Raw genomic sequence first — 11,804 nt, 5'->3', positions numbered from 1 at the left:
CAAGGTTGTTTGTTAGCAATAAACTATTTTCTCATCACATAAAACACAGTTTCTGTTCTACGAGTACGACGGACCCATCTCGATCGAGTTCACTCATTTTTACTATTCATATAAAAATGCAATCTATGCATTTCATGCGGATGAAAAACAGAGACCACTTGCTTCAAAAGCCTTCGGTAAAATTTTTCAATGGCCTTTGAAATTCGTGCCGCCATTTTCAATTGCTTCGAAAAAGTTTCTTTTTCAATCGAATTTTAGAATTTCGCCGGTTACTTTTTTATAGCAAGATCGTATATGTTTACATATGAAGTCATTATGATATTACATACCTCTAAACAAATGTATCGAAAGAGAAGAGGTGGTCAATATCTCAGACTTATTACGCGCATACAGTCACAAAGGCATTATGACTTTTGCAATGAACTCTGAATTACAGTACTAAATAATGTTTATCCTTTTTTGCTCAATTTTTACTATAGCGTGTAGTTATTTTAGTTTCATACTTTGATCATCATTTCATACTTTGATCATCATTTCAGTTATATTTTATGATGTCCATTGCTGGACATAGATCTTCCCAAAGATTTCCTATAAGACTAGCAAGCCTCCTGGATCCAGGGTTTTCCAATGACCTTAACAAAGTCGTCTGTTCACCTTGTGGATGGACGTCCTAAACTGCTCTTGCCAGTTTGTAGTTTCCACCCCAGAATCTTAAGACCTGAGAGGCTATCCTTTAGACGCAGCTTGCCCATCAACTTGCTAAACAGTTAAACTGTGTCACTTGCTTTCGTTCGTTTACGGATCTTCTCATTTCTGATTCGATCAATCCCAAGTAAAGCCCTCTCCACAGCTTGTTGAGCGACTGTGAAAAAGTAAATCAAGTATCTCAGCGGATCTGTAAGTTGTTGCCGTGACATAGAGCACAGAACTAATGGCTGTTAGAGCCTTAAGGTAGGACATCTGCCTACTAAGTGTTCACTGACAGACGTTCTTTTTCAGGTCGTCGAAAACTGCTTGATACCGGCCGCTTTCAATTGTTTCTATTATAATAAAAATCTATGGGGATAGCAGTGTGAGATCTATAGCCAAAATGATGATGGTGGTGATAAAGAAGGTTTCTTATGTTTCCCAATTAAATAAAAAAGCAAAGTAAGAAGAGAAAAAAACTGAAGTGTCGAATAATTAATTCGAGTATCCGTTTCGAAAATTTATTACATTTTACGCTCGAGTTCCATTCGGGGAAAGGGCGAATATTTTTCGAATATAATTGTCTCTCTTTTATTGAAAGATATTGATTTAAATAAATCATAAAACTTTTTTTTCTGTCGTATAACGGTAACCAAATATTAAGATTATTTGAATATAATTAACTTTTTGTTTTGAAATAAATTTTTAATCATTTACGACTCACATCTCTTGATGTTTTAATAAACACAGAACAAAAAAACAGTTTTTTTTTAGTTTCCAATTAAAATAATTTGTTACTGACTCATTTAAATTCAGTGACTCATAATAGAGTACTCTTTTGTTTTTTAAACATCATTACTGCTTACTACACCTGTAGCATACTTGGCTCATCAGGACGTTATTTATAATATGTCTAATGTCAGTATGGAAGGTATATAAAAAATATTCGCAAGGAAAGTAATATTAAAGAAGGATAACATTGAGTGAAGTTTAGATTTGACGCCTTGGAATTTTTTTTATAAAGACATCTCAAGAGTATTGGGTAACTTTCTGAAAATACGTTGCTGTATTAAAGTAAAATATCCGAGAACAAATAAAGGCGATTTCAATAACTTAAACTTAAAGACTTGTTTTGAAAAACCTTCAGTGTCGTTTAAAATGATGTTACAAAAAAACTTCAGGACACTTTGAAGAAAAACTATTAAAAAAAATTACATTCACTTTTCGTTTTGTGGGCAATTGTGTACGGTTTTACAATACATTCCTGTATAATAAAATTTTTAAAATTTTCAAAAAAATATTTAAAAAAATCGTATTTCAGTATATATGATTATTAATCGATAATAATGCATGGAATCACATACATACTGTGTTTACGGTGTTATGGAAGTGATAAAGACTGTGGACAAAGGAAACAGGAATGAGTTTATTGTGAGCTCTTCAAAAATCACCACGAGTTGGGAACCCACGTAGTTTAAAATTGACGTTACAGGGGAGTTTAAACTGATTCCAGTTTCTATCAAATTAGGCTCTTTGGATATTTTTCTCATGATGTATAGAAGTGATCACTGTTAAAGATTTTATGGGTTATAATATGATATATAATATTTTTGTATTATAATAATATGCTTGTACTGTACTGTTTCGAACATGTTTTTGTTGTAAGCACTGAGGTTTTTACAGCTTCGCTTGATATCAGTTCACGGAGCGGAAGGGTAAGTGAACTATAATGATATGCTTGTTGAAATGTTTATATATATAAACGCTTATTTTTTAAATTTTACATGATCATGACAGCCGATAAGCGCCCAATGCAAGAGGGCGAGGCCTACGTCCGTCACGTTCGGTCATTTAATACTTAATTTATTTATTTATAGATAGAATTTATAGATAAAATACCATAAAATATAATCTATGAAGGAAAGCAATTTGTCCTTCATTAGGTCTTTGTAGATAAATAAGTATTTATATAAATTCAGTACGCAAAATGTAATAAATAAATAAAGTTAAAAATGTATACATAAACTTAGCTTATAGATATGAAATAAGAAATTATTCATAACCATTAATATCGTGCATTTCAAACTCTATATTTATACCGACATCTTGTTTACAATTTGAATACAAAATTCGAATAAGATTTATATCTATAAGCGTTTGAATTTGTAAAGATGGTTTAAAATTCAAAAATAGGATGGCGAGGCGAAATCGGAGAGAGGTCGTGTCGGCAACGATCGGTCGTTGCCTAGCAACCGTCTCCCGGCCATCGGCGGCATAGAGTACCTAATGGGACAGAATAATTGACTGACACACGCTAATTGGTCCGCGCTTTCGAACACACTTTGCAATGACGTCACATCAACTTGAATTGCAAATTGCGCGGTACAACATAACGATGTAAACGATTTGAATTTTTAAAAACCGTCCAAACTTTTGTAGACCATAATTATCGCTCAAACAATATTTTATTATTTTAAATCATTCCATCATTGTCTTTGTAATGTTTGCACTGATGGCATTCAATCTCCTCTTAGGGAATGGATATCGTCTTAGATATAGTCTTAGAATATACCTAAATCCTCGTCATATTTCCTATATAATTGTGGTTTGACAACGTGAAAACATATGTTAATTTTTCTGTATTGTACTTATGTATTAATTTTATTGTAAATATATGATCACTTACATTGACCACTTGTATACGTCACTAGAATAAGATTAAGCTCTCTTATAATGACATCATTCAACTAAAATCCTTTCAAACACGCCCTTCTCTAACAAAAGTCCACAATAAACTCTGTCGCGTTAATAAGGGTTTTCAAAATTTACTTTTAATATATTTAGGACCTAATGCAAAACATACTTCGAGAAATGGAGTTTCATATGTTTTTTTTATTGTTTGAATTTAAATCGCAGCCTGGATATATTTTTAGTTAAATAATAGATGTACAAAACAAAGTGTTAATTCGGTCCAAGAAACCAACCCGTTAATGCCATAATAAACTAAATATAATGTAGAACAGAGCAATTCATTACTCTGTGATATTGGCAGACGTCGTGTCGTGGATTCTCTCCCCGGGGCGCCTTTTACCACGAAGCTGTTATTTGTCTGTGCAAAAATTTTGCTATATTGTTAACATAATATTCTAGACGTACTTGGCGGTGATAATGGAACGGTTTTTAAATTGTGCTATAAAGATTTTATATCCATGTAACGTTGACCACAGTGACGTCAACCTTTCAAGGGTCCTGGAATTCTTTCAGGCTTGTTCAAAGACCTGTTTTGAATCCTCAACACTTCCAAATGGTGAACGTGTCTCGCTATACCTCCCGTCCATTTATAAAGACCAGAAAGAGGGGTCCTTAAAATATCCTCATAGATTTCATCAGTTGCTCAGAACAGTACAGGCGTAAGTCTCACCACAATAGTTACTACTTCATCTCTCATTGCACAAACACGTGTACGATGCAATAAAAAATAAACATAACACTTTTCACAAATCGTTCCGCTTCCGAGGATGGCACCCGCCCCCGCCTTCTTATATAGCAAGCGAGATCCGAGGTACGTAGCCCACCTTCGATCGCTGAGTACTTCTCGCTGTCATTGCTTTCAGATGTGTATAGTAGTTTGATACTTTCGTGCGAACGTCTTAGTTCAATTGTCGTACGATCGGGCAAGTATTATTTTTCTAAATTCGCGTATTATACAATTCTACGAACTTAAGTCTGAGAGGGCTACAAAATTCCCCGGCCTAGCAACTATATATTCCAAAACAATGCAGTGTAAAAATTCTATGTATATATAGGATATGATTAACAATGCAAGTTCGCGATGGATTCAGGGATGTATAACTTTTTTATTATCGGCAAACATAGCAGTAACTCCGAGATGTTTTCTTATTTGAAAAAGAAAACGACTTTTATAAATGAAAACAATTTAAATTACAAATTTTCAAGAACAGTTACTACAGAATATAAAAGTGGAGCATTGAGATTTAAGTACCAATGTATTCAGGGAACATTAATTAAAAAGTCTTACGATTGTTCGAATACTATTTTACAATTTGTTAACTTTTTTATACTAGAATGCTTAAAGGTGACAGATATTATAATAGAATCACAGATATAATATTATTGTACAATCGTCTTCTTAAGTACGTACGAAGGACATAGAAATAAGTGTCATATAAACTCACAAAGATCCCTGCTGAGCATTAACCATTTCAGCAACGATCCTGATTTCTTTCTGTATAACCATATTACTATTGATTTTGAAATAATAATTTGTAAATCTAGGATTTCATCATGATAGTTTCCAGTAGAACCTATTTGAAGGGGCCTGCATCCAGCCTCTTATAACGATTATAACTGTACACTGGACAGCTCCTAACTGCCATTCGCAGCTTACAATATCGTCGGCTCCAGCACCGTTCTATATACATCGTCCTGATTAGATCCGAATTCAAATAGAGGAGGCAGTATTAATTAGGCATTATGAATTTTTGTTGTAATAATAATATTAAAATTGTTACTAACAATAAAATAAAACAGAAGTACTATTGGGGTTCTAATCACATTCGAAGATTTCTCACAGACAACCTTTGGAACCGGAATCAAACTTTACAAATAAATAATGTTTATTTATATATAATAAATCATTATTGCATACGTAAGAATTTTTTCCTATTAAATCCTTATGTTATTATGAAATTTACCATTATTATTACATACACTCATGATCTGCAATGGGCGTCAATCGATAGACATGATAATAATGATTTGCATCCAAATCATGTCCACTTCGAAAAGGTTGATCATTATGTTTGTACATACGTTAAACGCAATGAAACATTAACTTATATGTTATCTATAAGGTATTTTCGTTTACCGGCAAGTTTCGTAGTACAAGGGAATAGAGTTGTAATTTCATTCACCCATGTAGTTCTGTTGATGTGAAATTTAATGGCCACACGTTACCGCCAGTACTGCACTTTGTGACTTTAAAAATGTTTGTCATCGTTCGAGTCTTTACGATTTCTAGGTAGAGTTTTACGACGCACCATATGTTTTTCAGTAGAGCCATGGTTAACGACCGTTTCATGTAAAAGTAGATTGCAGGTTCGTTTCCCGGAGGGAAGAATAGTTTGTTTGAATAATGTAATTTAGTAGGTTTGTACTTTAAAAGAGAGCTGTCCATTCAATTTATAATATGAAAACCGTAAACTTTACAAGAGAAAAGTTTCGTAAAGAAAATATATGGCATAAATATGTATATACTCGTTCATTTAATTAGTCACTCTTTTTACACACTTTTTTGCACTATAGATATTCTCTACCAGTGAACTCAAGGTGGTACAGAAATAACAATTGTGCAGGCGTAAATGGTGTAAAAATTATATAATTGTGTAATACTATATTATATATTATAAATACTAATATCTAGTAACATACGTACAAAAATTTAATAAGAGGATATCATATATATGTAATTTACACATATATATGTTTTAGGGGGACCGGAAAGTAATGTTGTTTCTGATGACATATTTTACATAAAAACCCATTGATTTTTACCGGTACGGTATTGAAAATTTGTATACTAGATAGCAAAAGGTTGTTGATAACGAAGGTGAATTTAAACTTAGTTAAAAATGTAGCTGGATGGATTTAACGTAAATAAGTGACTACGTTCCGGTTCCCCTAATACATACGAGTATAATAGATAGTACGGAACCAGAGAGAATGTACGTCGATTTTCGAATCTTATTTATAAAAATATAACGATTTCCTCTCTAATTTTTAAGACAAGCTTATACTAAAGTTGAACAATTAGTCGATATGTATGTTTACATATATAAATTTTTCCCACGTTCGAAAGAATATGAAAATATATATATATCAGAAAATTAGCCAAGTGTATAACGTTAGCACTAGAAATAAAAATAAGCTTTTTATAACTTTTCCTAGACTCAATATCACAGTAGACAACTGAGAGTGTAAGATTTCAAAATATACTTTCGTGTAATGTCTGTTATCATGTAATAAATTGAAAAAAAGTTTCTCGAATGACCATGAGCCGGCAGCCGTGACGGGTGGGCTCTCTTTCAGGTAGACCGACATAGTTGAGATCGCAGGTTGTCGTTGTATACGAACGTGTATAGGCTGTAAACTATCATGTTTATTCATTAAAAATATCTATTTTGATGATTTGCTCTTGTTATATTAAGGATATTTGTTATTGCTCGAACATAAAAATCGATTGACTTTATAATGGGTTCTTCTCTGATGTGTGCGTTTGAAACGCTAGCAGTTTTAATTTAATCAAAAGAGTGCCATAAAAGACCTCTATTGGTTCAGTAATCTGACTATCTATGAGTTTTTTTAAAAATACGTATTTAATACAAAGTAAAAGTAAAAAAAAACAAGCGATGCTTTAATAGCACTTGCTTGTGGTAATGTAATTAAAAAAAAGTTGTTCGTGCATTACGCAAATGAAATATGTAAACACTAAGTCGTAGGCTGCATCCTTCCATTGCGTAATCTCCGGGGGATTGAATAAAACGATATATTAGAGAACATGTGTATGATATGATTAATTTTTTTTAAAAAAATTTCGCTTTTTAATATTTGATCTATTTAATGAGTAAGCCGAACTGTCGTAGACTGTAAGGTGTCGGAAGAATATAGGAAGCTTCCAACAAAAAGACTATGTCCAATAGTGGATGTACGGTCTGTAATGATTGCTATAGACCGAAGTATTTTCAAGCACTCAGTGGTCGAAAATTTGAACTATCTATGTTTTGTAATCAGAAGGACATGATTAGGTTAAGAAAAAAGAAGGCAATGTGTAACTTGTAGTCCCTTGATATCAAATATTTAATGGAAACAGGCGTTACCTTGCGGAAGTCGATTCTAAGTAAGAAACTCACACAACTGCCACCCCTCCACGGGGCATCTTCAGGAGTTATGTTACACCAATTAGTGCCAAACACGAGAGTTTGGCGCATTGTTTGCCGCATACGCATTTATCAGCGGGCTGGCGGGCGGTGCACTTTGTTTCACGACTACCACTGCATGTGCGGAAGTGGCTAAATATTGGTCCTTTTCTTAAATTCCTATTTATTATTTTGATTTATCATGAACTAAATTAATATTTTTATCATCATCGTTATACCAGCCGTAGGATCTACACAGCTGGACATATGCCTCCCTTATAAATTTCCAATGGAACCAGCCTGAAGTCAACTAAATCCAGCATCTGACGACCTTGTAGAAGCAACATAACGTCATCGTCAGCGGCGCATTGAAAAGGGGAATTCCATAGTAATATAATTCTTTACATACAGCGATATAAATATAGGTGAAACTCGTAAAAAATACGTATTTCTCCTTCGGACTTCATGTTGTTATTACCTCCAAAACCTACCGGCCCTAGAAGGAATCCTAAAACCTTAACAAGATAGCCTGTTAGTCTCTTAACACCTAACTTCAGGCTGAGCTCTTCGCAGCCAAAGATAAAAATGACAGGCGCCGCGTATTTAAGATAAATATTTACGTATTCAAAAGATCACGATTTTTAACATTTCGAATAACGATATGACTGAGAATTATTATAGAAATAAGCGGAGATTTCAGATTTAGAACAAATGTAAGAAGTCATCTACGAACCACTACGGCGTAGGCATTGACAGTAGCATTACTTAGGCCAGAAGTCACAAGGTATTATATTTTTTTTATTTTGAGAATTTATACTAATTGAAATAGCTGTTTTATTCCTATTTCTGGTTTTGTAATCTATTATAACTTTTTGTACGTTTTGATTATTTTTGTAATGAAAAAGACACTTTAAACTGTACATTCATTTTCCAGGACTCTTTTTAGGTTAAGGGGGATGTCTTGTGTAAGTAAAATGACTTCTAAGATAAATTATAGAGTTAATAAAAAAGAATAGTGAAAGTTCCATCTATTGAAACCTCCTAGGTTTTCATTGTTCATAATTTGGTAGGGCCGTTACTATAAAATTCAACGTAGCACCAGTTGTTTATTACTGAATTTGTTGGGGGCTTGTCTTAAAAAATGGCATGTTTGGATCCCTCCTAGTGGCTTTAAGATGAAGGATGCCGTTATTAAAACAAAAAAACGAATTTCTTTTAAATAAAAAAAGTTAAATCATTAACTGTACTTTTCCTAAGATTTAAAAAATATTTATAGTTACAAAACATATCCGTTCCTTCTGAAAAAAAAAGTACAAGAAAATTTTATTCCTCTTTTATTTTTGAGGATTTTCTTGTCGATGAAGGAATTTTTCCCGGATAAACTTTAACTATTGTAGTGGCCACATTTCAGTATATTTTTTCAGTAGGAGAACTGAATGAAAATATACTTTTTAGATCAATAGGTTACAACGTATTAAAAAAAACTCGAGAGAGAGCTTCGAAGCTTTTATTCTCTATAAATATTGTGGCATAAAATTACTCGATTGTTATATTCCAGTAAAAACTTTTCACCTTCAGAACAGCATTACAAAAAATGCATATTTTTTAACTTAGATACGAGAATGTTGCGGATACAAAATATAAACAAGCTTAGGGCTTCCTTCTGAGAGAAAGGTTAGCGAGTATCATCGACAAGTGACTGCTCTAGCTGTGGTCTCCAAGTGTGGACCGTTGAATCTAGTTACTCTATGGTGCGTCAAACCAAGAGTCAATTTAAGAGCTTAGCGGCTTCCTTTTCCGGTGAAATTGTAGAATGTAGTGGTCCAAGCCTAGGAAGGCTATGCTTCCTTAAAAGAGGTCTCAGACTAGGCATCTTTTGCGCCCTGTCACGTAGAGCCCGCGGAATTTGCAAATACCTTTTGTGCGACAGTGAAAGTCCGAAAAGACAATAATGACGCTAAATTGTATATATATTTATTTAGTAATAATTAAACTATCTAACAGATATAATAATAAAGACCATTCCGTGATGTATTAAAATTACTGAATAGTTATGCAAAAGATTTATTAAGTTGCAGTTTGAATGTTGTTCTGGCGTGTTAAATTTCATACAATATATTTCCCGATGTCACTAGTATAAATGTAGCGATTTTCAAAACTTTGTATTCGTATGTGTTAGCGTAGCATTGCATTGTTATGGGTGTGGCAAATCACTTCACTGTATAAATAAATAAAAAAAAAAACACACAAAAACAGTACGATTAAACATAGTGAGTTTTTTTTCCTTTTGCAATGAAGAGTGATTAAATATAGGTGTAAAAAATTCAAATGAGTAAACAAATACTTGCTTTCAATTATTGCGTAACGATTAAAAATACAGTAAGAAATATATAATAAATGTAGTATTGTTAATTATCTCCCTGTATTTGTAGTGCCATAAATTATTCGAATGCCGCTTTCCGGCATACAAAATAATTTAATGTTACATTGTTTCATACCGATGATTTTGTACAGGATGATTGGAAATAAGTGTGTAAAATGTGTGGGTGTGTTAAATGTTTTTCTTGACGAATGATATATATATGTTTGTTGTAGAGTTTCTTCCTGCTTCTTATCTACAACACCTTGCAAAGAAGAGGATAATAAAAATGAAAAAGATAAAAAAAAAAATAATTAACAATCAGTTAACGAGAAATAAGGGTTCTGTTAAAAGTTCCAAGGTTGAAAATAAAATTTTATCTTCATTTTTTATGTACATTCATCCTGATAATAAAAATTAATCATTCTGTATACAGTAAAAACCAATATTTATAAACAAAAAGTGACGATTTTTTGGATCAGTACGTTAGAGTTGGGAATATCGTAAATATTCCTATAAATATGGCGTCACTATATCTGGCGATAGCATGTGCCAAATACGGTCAATGAACTCGGAATGCGTAGTACAATGTTCTTTAGTCTAACTTATTATCTTATATATTAGGTCAACGATTTCGTTGTGGATTGAAATGGACTAACTTGCTTTTATGTTAGTAATTTGACGAATGATCTCAAGAAGTTTATATATGTTAGAACCACGCTGTAATTTTGGCTGCAGTCTTTAAATTATCTAAGTAAGAAAAGGACCAATATTTAGCAACTTCCGCACATGCATGTGCGGAAGTAGCTAAATATTGGGCCTTTTCTTACTTAGAATGGACTTCCGCAAGGTAAGGCCTGATTTCATTAAATATTTGATTTATCTGTTTTTAAATAAATCAAAATTTGAAAATATTTGTAAAAAGTAATTAATTTACTTCGTATCGTAAATTTTTCGACATTTCCTACAGGAAGGTTCTTTAATTATTAAATAAATAATATGTTTTATGATCATTTACGAAGGTATAATTAAAAATTGCTTAAAAAACATCGATGACTTTTCATTTCCTTAAGTTCTTTTAATCTGAAATCTTGTCTTAGAGTATAAGCACTAACAGTAGATTTTTGTATTTAAGATTTTAAATGACATCATTTTACAAACTAAGTACAAATATATATATATAGAGTTTCCGTGAGTTATTTAAATTATAACCTTATACTGCTTTGTCCCGATCACAAATCAGACTTTGTATATTCTTATTATCCTGCTTAAAACGTTCTGCTTTGGAATAAATTTTCTCTCGGAATCAGAGAGTCATCAAACCGTTGTTCGTTTAAAAATAAAGTTCGAGACCTTCTGGCGTAAGAATCATCGTAACTTCTTTTTAATTTAATTTTGTATATGTACATGTACATGTAATTTGGATATATAATATATCCTCCTTTTTAAGTGTGTTTATTAGAAAATAAATATGGTATTTATCATGTGCACGACGTCTTCGTTTAAGCTCACAGACGTCCAATTTAAGGTATAGGCCTTCTCCAAAGATATCTATGGGATTATACCATAACCACCACGATTGGCAGGCGGGTTGTTGACCGCAATGTGGTATTATGGTATGCAAAGGACGCTGCTGCCCATCCTCTGATAACACGTTTGTGAGCTGTGACAATCGTATATAATTAATGCACAAGGTGTGAATTATATAAGATCGTATAGCGGGAATCGAATCCGTGACCTACGATGGCTAAGTCTTAGTCCTCTAACGCTAGGCTACCAATACATAACATTACATATAACCATACTTTTCCACACATGTGTAT

This window comes from Battus philenor, unplaced genomic scaffold (genome assembly GCF_028537555.1).
Source record: "Battus philenor isolate CCGP_79_NKW_IND1 unplaced genomic scaffold, ilBatPhil1.0.hap1 SCAF_25, whole genome shotgun sequence".
NCBI classification, from domain to species: Eukaryota; Metazoa; Arthropoda; class Insecta; order Lepidoptera; family Papilionidae; genus Battus; species Battus philenor.
The sequence above is the reverse complement of the archived record's forward strand: the minus strand, read 5'-3'. Positions refer to the sequence as shown.